Source organism: Hyalella azteca, unplaced genomic scaffold (assembly GCF_000764305.2).
Source record: "Hyalella azteca isolate HAZT.00-mixed unplaced genomic scaffold, Hazt_2.0.2 contig17295, whole genome shotgun sequence".
NCBI lineage: Eukaryota > Metazoa > Arthropoda > Malacostraca > Amphipoda > Hyalellidae > Hyalella > Hyalella azteca.
In genome coordinates this window covers 1-10,817 of record NW_025947083.1, presented here as the reverse complement: position 1 = coordinate 10,817, position 10,817 = coordinate 1, and the positions used below count along the sequence as shown (strand labels likewise).

Below are 10,817 nucleotides of genomic sequence, written 5' to 3'. Positions count from 1 at the left end.
GAACGTTGCATCGAATCATCACTTCATACCCTGACTTGAGCTCGAACTGTAAATAGCGGACAACGGCCTGCGATCAATCAGCCCAGCTCGCCAGTGGAACTGCATGCATCCTACCGCTCACCACCAGACGGTCACTTTTACCTTACAACATCCGAGATTAGGTTTCAGATAGCATAGTTGTTCTGGAATTATTCGTTTTTCGAAAAGTAGCCCTTCGACTGTAGGCTGATTCGACACACTGGACAGATACGGAGGGACGGTGGCGGGCATCATATTCACTGCAAGGCTCCGGCGCGCTCCGTCCGGGTGGTGTAGAATTTTTTCGCGTATTGGCAGACGATGCTGGTCTATACTACGTCAGGCTACTTTCCTGTGGGCTGATTGATTTAATTCAATGGATGTGATCTGTCTGGAGACTTGCGGCTCATCATGTTACGGTCAAGAAGTGTTATCATGAAAGTCCATTCGAAGCACGGCAGTGGTGGTCTCGAACAGGCATCCCAACTTAACCAGTCATAAGTCCTCCAATACCAAACGAATTTGCTTCAATTTTTAATATAGGTAGTTATTACAAATACGCTGCGATAAGAATTATTAGATTTTTACATTACTTCGTTTTCAATGAAAACGAAAAAACGCAATTTTTCAGCAACCTAACCACTCATAAGTCCTTCAATACAAACTAATTTGATGAAATTTTGGAATATAAGTAGATATTGTCAATACGCTGCGATAGGAGTTATTAGATTTTTACATTACATCGTTTTCAATTAAAACGCAAAAACGCCATTGTCAGGTTTAATTGAAAAACTAAGTAATGTAAAAATTCCAATCCAACCAAGCAAATCCGTTCAGGATTGAAGGACTTATGACTGGCTAGGTTGCTTAAAAATAGCGTTTTTTCGTTTTAATTGAAAACGAAGTAATGTAAAAATATGTAATAATTCCTATCGCAGCGTATTGTAAATAAATACTTATATTCTATAATTCAAGCATAAACGTTCAGTATTGAAGGACCGATTGAATGGCTTTGCGTAGGAGTCCGCACTCGAGTTCGGAGAAGTGTGGATTCGGTGTTCACATGTAGGATTTCGCTTAAAGGCATGGAACGTGAGTACTGCGTACTTCGGATAATGTTAAAGTGTTGAAGAATATAGAAACACAGGACGCTCAACATGTTCAAGATAAAGGGAAATGTAGAAGATATCATTGACAGCGTACATATGACTTATAACTCGAGAACAATTTAGAACATTCAAGTATCCGAACCAGAACATGAAGTTCTCTGAAAAAAAAAAGTATCCGAACTCACGAATGGTGGCAAATTTGCAAGTATTGAATTTTAAAGTTTTGTCTCACATTATTTTTGATGCAATAGAAAGCAACTCGGGGACGGTTATCGATCCTATTCAACACCGGCTTAGCATTAAAGTTCTACGTAAAACTTTACGTCCCTTGCAAGAAGTCGAATTTCCAGCCTATTAAAATCAATCTAGGAGCTTTTTATAATACAACGTTGAATTTCATAGATTTTGGTCGTTTATTACGAGTAAAAAAAATTGTCAATCAGTTTTGTAGGTAGAAAATGTCTGATCAAAAACTGAGAATTAATGTATTAATTAATTTTAAGAATTCAAATATACTAATCGGAGGCCATATATAAACCATAAAAAAGGTCTAGCAGGCTTTTGGAGGATTAAAAATGCATACGTCCAGTAATGTTTTGAACATCTATTACTTCATCTGGCTTACACTCTGATATTGACAAATTAAACATCTGAGCGATGCGGCACTTGATGTTCTGATGACTGATGTTGCGCGTCGCCAGTTTGAGAACAGGCTGGGTAGTAATAGGTCTTCCTGGATAATCTTACTAATTTGATATATTTATTGTGATCCGAATGACAAAAATCGTACATTGCGCTAAGAATATTCTACATATTCATTTAGCTCGAGCACCAAGGAATGAGTTAAATACAATGCGTGCAACGAAATCGGAATTCATTTCTCAAATAATTTACCTAATAATACTTTACTGCGCAAAACTTTCTGATTATGAATATGATTATATTACTTAGGGATCACGAATCATCTTATCAGCGAGATTTATTTGGTGGCATTCCAGGAAGCTGTTGACATAGGAGGGTATGTTAGACAAAACACGACGAGCGACGTGGCTCTGATCCCCACGTTAGATTAAACATGATCCTGACGCAATAGCAGTAAGCGTCCCATAGTTACGCGAGTAGTAGCTTGAACATTCAAATTATTGGCTAATGGAACGCTAACTTCGTACATATTCGACTAAGGCTGACTACTAGAAACGGGAACAGTGAAAATTTTTCTTCTAGTTAACATTGGAGTGAGCCACCCGGTAAACAGCAGCACAACTTATTGCAATCCAAAAATCGTCCTCTTCAGTTCTGGTGCACTCTGGGCCATCCATCACAGTGATCTCTGTTGAGATATCAAGTATTTCTGAGATTGAGATGGATTCTCCCTGGTCTCCAATTTTGATGCCATGAGGCTTCCAATCTTCTGTGAGAACAAATTTATTCTCTAGGAAGAAATAGTAGAGGAATGTTCTTGCAATAATTGGTGTCAAAGTTCCTGATATCAGACCATGAAACGCCAACTTCCTTGCATTCTCCAGGTCTCTCCCATAAATCTGCAGGCAGATCTTAGGCCGGGCTCCCTTCTTTAAAAAGATACTAGTAGGAACAGGACTCACTTTCATTTCTGTCTCAGGAGACTTCACTTCTTTACCACTAACATGATCAAGTTTGTTCATTTTTGAGGCAGGTTTTGCAGATGAGGGATCTGCAAAAAAATTAAAGATGATGAGATCCAAGATATTCATAGGATTGTAGGCAAGTGCACAAACAATTTTTTTCCTTTGATTGCACAGAAAACTATACACCAGGAAAGAAAAAAATCTAAAAAATACCATATAAATAGAAGAGGAGTATAAATAAAAGTGAAAGAGGAATGAATTTCTTCCTATATTCAATTATGTCAAAAAATTGAGCAATTTTTTTAAACTATCATTTCTAGGTTTCATATTAATTAACAATTTCAAAGATCTTAGCACCATTAGAAAGCTCTTGTTTTAGACAATCTATTCTAATAAAAACAAAACATTTTGTTGAGACTTTGACTGCAGCTGCACATGGGTGGGGGAAACCGGTGCACCTGCTAAATATGAATAGTACAAATTCACTGAAAGCAGAAATGAGTAGAACAAATTTCAGTTTTATGGTTTTGGCACCATATATGAGCTTAAAAAAAGTGCAATTTACATATACATTATGAGAAATCATTTGAGATAGATTAATTGGGGGGAGGGGAGAGATTACAAAACAAAATTGGCTAATATAAGAAAAATTCTCAACAATAAACCTTCAACACTAACATTAACTATGGTTGAATGAGTGACAATGCCAACTTAAATGTATGGAGACATCATGATCATGGATGCTCCTGACTCCAATATCAGCAATCTTGAATGAAGAGCAAGACAAAGTTAAAGTAGTTGAGACTTGAGTTGTGTCAGAGGCTGCACCCTCCGCTGCCACTCACTGGACTAGGACTGGGGTTGGGTCTCTGCTCGTCTCTCCTGAATATGTTTGTAAGGTTTAATATGTTAATATTACTATTAATAAAATTATTCATTATTAATAATAATATTAAATATTAACTTATTTATTTAACTTAATAACTTAAATATTAATATTGAAAATATCAATTAACATGTTAATATTATACCATCAAGATTCTCAGGAATTTTTGTCATATTCATGGGTGTTTTCTGCCCAATTTTTCAGCTAAGGTTGCACTGCCTCATTCAGTCTCACCTTCACTGTGCCACGGTCTGTCTGAATCCGAGAGCACTGAGTGGCAGCCTGGCATGCATGTAATAAATCTACCTTGCAAGCTGCAAATAGAGCTTTACTGCCATTTTGGGAACTGCAAAATTCTTGTTAGATGAATTACATTCTATCTAATTGTCAATAGGGCTTTTTATTATAATAGTGTACAATTAGCCCGCAAGATAATGAATGTAGTGAAATTTTTACACTTTGGATCTTTCTGAATAAGGCTGATTTTAGCAGAAAATTAGGCAGACTTCAGAAGCAAATAGGATTACAGGAAAATTCCAATCCACTGAGTGGGCTGTGGTGGGATTGACTGTTGATCTAATATTAGTGAGCAATGAGCATTTGCTAGTTACTACATCATTGGTAAATTAAATAATTATTTGTTTCTGAGTGGCAGCCTGGCATGCATGGAATAAATCTACCTTGCAAGCTGCAAATAGAGCTTTGAATATATATCCTCCCCGTAGGAAACTGCAAGATTCTTGCCAGATGAATTAAATTCTACTTAATTGTCAACAGTGTTATTCATTATAGTAGTGTACAATTAGGCAGCAAGATAATGAATGTAATGACATTTTTAAACTTTGGATCCATCTGAATAAGACAGATTTTAGCAGAAAATTAGGCTGACTTCAATAGCAAATAGGATTACAGGAAAATTCCAATCCACTGAGTGGGCTGTGGTGGGATTGACTGTTGATCTAATATTAGTGAGCAATGAGCATAGTTAGTTACTACATCATTGGTAAATTAAATAATTATTTGTTGTCATTACTGTAATTTCTCATCTCTGTTCAAGATGTTAACTGGCTAATTATGTAAATTCTTTCTAATGGTTACTTTGCATTCTTACTTTATTTTTAACTCTTGAGTGATATTGTTATGAAGTTGATTCATCGTATCATCTTACAGTTACATTAGTTTCAGTAAGTTTACTTCTTTCATTCTGCTTGCTGTGTGGAAGTGATTGATCTGTCCCTTGTATGTTGTTTTGCTTTGTTCAAGACACATTCCTTTATATTTAGATTGACTTCTTGAATGATTGTACTGTTGGGTGTGGGCTCACTCTAAAAGCCAACTAGGCCCAAGCATAAACATAATCAATGCAGCTCATGATCGTAGACATAATTCAAACTCAATCCTTGTTTGTGAAATTGTGAGTGTTTCAAGAGAATTCAAAGTCCACTGTTTAGGTATGCACAAAACCACACAAGGATTAGATCATCAGAAGATACTGAAATGGGGAAAGGCCCAACTGGTAGCTTAATTTGATTGGCGGGTGTTAGGAAATCAACTAAAAAACTTGAATTATGATGACACCATCTTGTTTTTCTTATGAAATTTTAATTGTCTACTTGCTTGACAGGGATTCGCTAAGCGGCTAAGGGTACCACTTTGGGCTAAAAATTAACCTTGATACCATTTTGTGTTGCTGATGAAAGAAATATGATATCAAGATTACAGTTCTTAGAGCATGCTCACTAAATTTTATAGCTATGCAACTAGTCAACAGTGATTTCTTGAAGTCACAAAAAAGACAATTTATAAGTCCAAGTTCCAACACCCATAGGCGGCCATAGCACATGCTGATTGCAATGAATGGCCATTCCCAATTTCCCATACTGTTGTTTACATTCAATCATTGCAGTAGGCTAGCAGCTAGCTGGTACCTAGTGTTTCAGTGATCATGTCATTAAGTCATTTCATGTGTGCAGTGTGATGTGACACGTGACACAGTGACAGACTGACAGTGCCTTCTGGCTTCCCCAATTCCCCTTTGGTTCAAATTTCAAATTTTTAAAATTTATTGCATACCTATAGGTAATTGACTGGCCAGGACAATTTTGCCATTACAAAGACATTGTTATGTGAAATTCTTTACTTGCAACGGTGAGTTGCACCTACCTCCTGGGACCTGGTCTACTTACTAGTGAAACTCATCAAGTGCTAGGCCTAGTCAGCCTACTGAGCCTAGCACTAGCAGTCTAGCAGTAGCCCTAGGATAGAATGAGAGCACCAAATCAGGAGCAGTGGTGTTCAGTGATGCCATATCCTTTACTTTATTAGTACTAATCATTTGCCTATCATTTTCCCATCACTTAGTCACTTACCTCTCACTTGCCTATTATTTGACTATCACTTGCCTATCATTTTATTTTCCTATTACTTGCCTACCATTCATTCTACCTACATTTCCCAGCACCCACCAGCCACCACCAGACACCAGACTCACAAGTCTATACCAACAGCCGGGCAACAGGTTTTATTTTAGTTAGAATAGATAGCCTACAACAAAAGCTTTCTCATGGTGCAAAAATCTTTGAAATTGGCTCATAGGAAACCTAGACATGATAGTTTTCCCATTCCCAAAGACTGTCAAAAATTGGTACCTACATTAATAATGGTTATTGAGATGACTCAGATGAGACGTAATTTCATAAACGATAACGGAAAAAATTCATATTAGCTTTTTCACATTTATTTCTAGCTCTAGGTAGCCTGCCCTATTCCACTTAGCAGTATATTTATATGATTTTTAAATTTTGTTTCTTTTCAGGTATATAATTCTCATTAGGATCAGAGAAAAGAATATTTATGTGCGCAAAAATACGCTGTATGATGTAGCTTATTCCTTAATTTTACAAATTCGAGCTGTAAACTTTCTGCAATAAAAATAGGTGCGGAAACTAATCAATCAGATGTTTAAAGAATTGACGGATAACTAACAATGATACGATATCATTTCTTTGAGCAGGAGTCAGCAGGCTCTCACCCTCAGGTACCTCAGAGTCTGAGTCAAGGTTGGTGATAGTTTTAGTGCCAGCAGTTCTTTGGGCAGGAGTCAACAGGCTCTGATCTTCAGATTCCTCTCTTCATTAGGATCAGGGACAAGAATATTTTTGTGCACACAAATACGCTCTATGATCATATGATGTAGCCTATTCCTCAATTTTCCAAATTCGAGCTCTAAACTTTCTGCAATAAAAATGGGTAGTATGGAAACTAATCAATCAGATGCTAAAAGAATTGACGGATAACTAACAATGATACGATACGTACAACGAATTCTTAGAAGTAAAACAGTATTCAAATTAACTCTATATTCTCTTTTCAACAACATATACAGTTTACACAATAGTCGCAACTCGAACTTAAAACCCTTCACTAGTAACTGCCCAAAAGCCACGTACCTCCGTTAGGAGTTACAACTTTGCACCAAACAACAACTGACGCAGCGCTTCGAGAGAGCAGACGAGAACAGTAAGGTTGTCTCTAAACCAAAAATTCCAAAAAATAAAATGTCTCTAGTTAAAACCCTTACAATTGTAATTTGTAGACTTCGTTCATTTCAATGTTACCGGGTGTAATCTTAGGGCAAACCAAGCTCATGTTTTTTAGCTTACAACTGCCTATTTATCTATTTCATACATTTATTGTTTTCATGCATTGCAAACATGTTTATTATTTGTTTATTTGTTGTATGTCGTGCTAATGTTGTAATAGGTAATGTATTTGTGTCTATTGTCGCCCAGTGTTTTCTTGTCTTGTTTTAGATATTGAATGACCCCATGTACCTCTATTATTGCAGGCAAATAAACTTGTCTTGAGTTAGCAGAAAATTCTGAAACTCCAACCGCCATCACGGATCACCAGATCATATGAGGGGACAAGGGAGGCCCTGAGAGGGTACATGCATGGATGACTTCCTTTAAGGAGAGCAGAATGAGATTAGTTGTGAGTTAAAAAATGAGACTGGAGCGAATGGACGGTGAACATTAGGCACGAAAGATGTATATGTGGAACATAAAGGTGAGCAAATGAGCACGTAGATGTCATGCATTGGTACGTACGTGTGGTATGCCTGAAGCATGGGTGCGCCAAGGGCCCGCTGGGCCAAAGGGCGAATGGGTGGTGACAGTACGGGGTATGGCAGGGATAGAGTGGAATGAAAATGAGTGGAACCGAGAAATAAATAAGCTAGTGAATGACTATGGGCTGAAGTTGTGGAGACAATGAATGAAAGGAAAGAACACTGTAAAAATGTATCATATGAAAGTGATGCCAAAATATGAATGCATGTATGATGGTAGTAGAGGTGGGGACCTTCTGTTTTGTGTCAGGGCAGGGGCGCTTGGCGTCAATGGACATTCATATATAAACTGGCGGTAATCCTCTAAGGGCCAGGGAAACAAGGTGGCCATCAGAGACTCTCTCACCGGCATTCTGGAGTGCTGCAGCAGCTTTCTCGGCTTTGATGATGTCGTCAATCACTGACTCGTTCTCATCTTTCTTCAGCGTTACCAGTCGCTTGTAGTTCTCAATTATTCTAGGGTATATTTTCCCCATATAATGCATTCTCAGAATTATAAGGCTTTTCTGTCCATCATCCTTAGCTTCACGGCAAATAAGTGATGGGCTTTTCTCATCCAGTCTCTGCGTTAATTCTGCAAAGATTTTACTGTTGATTTTGTCCCAACGGTTAGCTATTGAGCTCGTGGCTGCCTCAGTAGTGTTGCTCTATCTCCATCGTGTTCCCACGCCTCATCCAAACCTTTTAGCGTAAGGTGGGCTAGCGTAGGTGGGCATTTTCCCCGCGACTCTTACTTGTCGTCATTACCATCGAATATCGAGTTCGTTGGGCTGGGCCCATAACTTGTTAGACTTTCGCTGTGCGATGGCATGATAGTATCACGGTTGTGGGATTGAATGGAAGCCGAGTCTTCTGCTGAAGGTTTACTTTAACACCGTAACTAAGAGTGGCTAGAACCTGCTCAAGCCGAAGACAAGAAGCTAGAGAGCGATAGGAGCGTGTGCTTCCTCTTGCAGGGAAACGGCAAGGGACATAAAAGTTACGATAGAATCCAACAACTCGCAGTACATGTTATAGATAGATGAATTTCTATCACTTGTTTGCTTAAATTGCAAATTAACTAAGAATTTAAAAACAAAGAAAAGTCCACAAAAATTCATATCTTTATAGAAAACGTTTCGGAGACCAGCTCTATCGTCAGTTCGTAGAATCTAGAATCACAAATCAGAAGTCACAAATTAATACATTGAAAGCACAGAACAAAATTAAAAACCTAAATTNCTCCGTCAGCGTGAGGTCCTCATGGCCTCCTGCCGCGCCTCCGTCAGCGTGAGGTCCTCATGGCCTCCTGCCGCGCCTCCGTCAGCGTGAGGTCCTCATGGCCTCCTGCCGCGCCTCCGTCAGCGTGAGGTCCTCATGGCCTCCTGCCGCGCCTCCGTCAGCGTGAGGTCCTCATGGCCTCCTGCCGCGCCTCCGTCAGCGTGAGGTCCTCATGGCCTCCTGCCGCGCCTCCGTCAGCGTGAGGTCCTCATGGCCTCCTGCCGCGCCTCCGTCAGCGTGAGGTCCTCATGGCCTCCTGCCGCGCCTCCGTCAGCGTGAGGTCCTCATGGCCTCCTGCCGCGCCTCCGTCAGCGTGAGGTCCTCATGGCCTCCTGCCGCGCCTCCGTCAGCGTGAGGTCCTCATGGCCTCCTGCCGCGCCTCCGTCAGCGTGAGGTCCTCATGGCCTCCTGCCGCGCCTCCGTCAGCGTGAGGTCCTCATGGCCTCCTGCCGCGCCTCCGTCAGCGTGAGGTCCTCATGGCCTCCTGCCGCGCCTCCGTCAGCGTGAGGTCCTCATGGCCTCCTGCCGCGCCTCCGTCAGCGTGAGGTCCTCATGGCCTCCTGCAGCGCCTCCGTCAGCGTGAGGTCCTCATGGCCTCCTGCAGCGCCTCCGTCAGCGTGAGGTCCTCATGGCCTCCTGCCAGGCCTCCGACAGCGTGAGGTCCTCATGGCCTCCTGCAGCGCCTCCGTCAGCGTGAGGTCCTCATGGCCTCCTGCCGAGCCTCCAAGACTTCTTATCAGCTTCTCGCCGATACTGCGAGATAAGAATACAAACTTGCAACATGCAATCGTTGCCGTAGCCACTCATGTGTTATCAACGAAGCTCGCACCAAAATCTACAAACAATAAAAACTTTGTGAATAATTTTAATTATAAGCCGCCTTAATTAGTTTAAAGGGACCTGATGTTGGCATGAAGAAGGCGTACGTCGAGAGGGTTTCTTTATGTCGCACGAGCAGAACCTCCATTGGTAAAATTCAATCCCTATATTTAACTTATTTGATAATAAGCGAACATCAAACCAAATTTATAAAAGAACAATGGTAAGTAAAATTGAATTGCGAGTCAACTTCATTAATATTAATCAAATCAAAACTTAATTTACTAAAATAATTTATAAATAAGTTTGGTACGTTAGCATTATGCTGATCACAACGTCTTTATTTTCTACACTTAATATTATGGAGCCAAACTTGCACCGCCCAAAGACATTCTGATGACGGTTATTTGCAGCCACAGATTCCTGATAGTGAGCATAAAAAATTGCTCAATTTGCTGTCGAATGAAGAAAAAATTGTGGACGTGTACATAATTGTGATGCGGACTCATTCCTTAACTCCTTTCATACGCCACGTAGGAGTATTGAACTTCCTACTTATCTTTATTGTAGACATTCAAGTTTGTGTTTCTGACCTTGACTTCTATTTTTTCTGATCAATGCCACGGCGTGGCTATAGGAACGCCTTTATTGTTAATTTCTTTATGGTTTCGATAGGAAGAGAGCAATTCCGTATTATTACAAGCGCATTGTTGTTTGTTAAAAAGTATTGAACAAAGACACTCGATGTCAGGTAAGCAATTCGTGTGCAAAGTAAAACAGATTATTGAATTAATGAAACATTAAACTATATTTCAGTACGGAATTTTGTTTCGTTTTTTTTTCAAACGCAAAATGACGCACTCTTTACTTAAGCGCTCTTACGTTTAATGAGACAACGCGTAAACAGTCTTGGTTATTCGCTGTTATGTGTACTTTGAACATTCAGCCCCTGCAGCTTCCTTTATTTTCATGATATTATCGTGGGTACA

At 39.8% G+C, this 10,817-nt stretch overlaps 1 long non-coding RNA gene across 1 annotated transcript; it reads right to left on the bottom strand.

Annotated features, from left to right (window-relative positions):
* Positions 1-2,626: 2,626 nt before the first annotated feature.
* On the bottom strand, positions 2,627-7,127 carry LOC125179409. The gene is made up of 2 exons (XR_007157258.1): positions 7,070-7,127; positions 2,627-2,820 (listed from the first exon to the last, which is right to left on the bottom strand). It is a non-coding gene; the product is annotated as an uncharacterized LOC125179409 (long non-coding RNA).
* Positions 7,128-10,817: the final 3,690 nt, after the last annotated feature.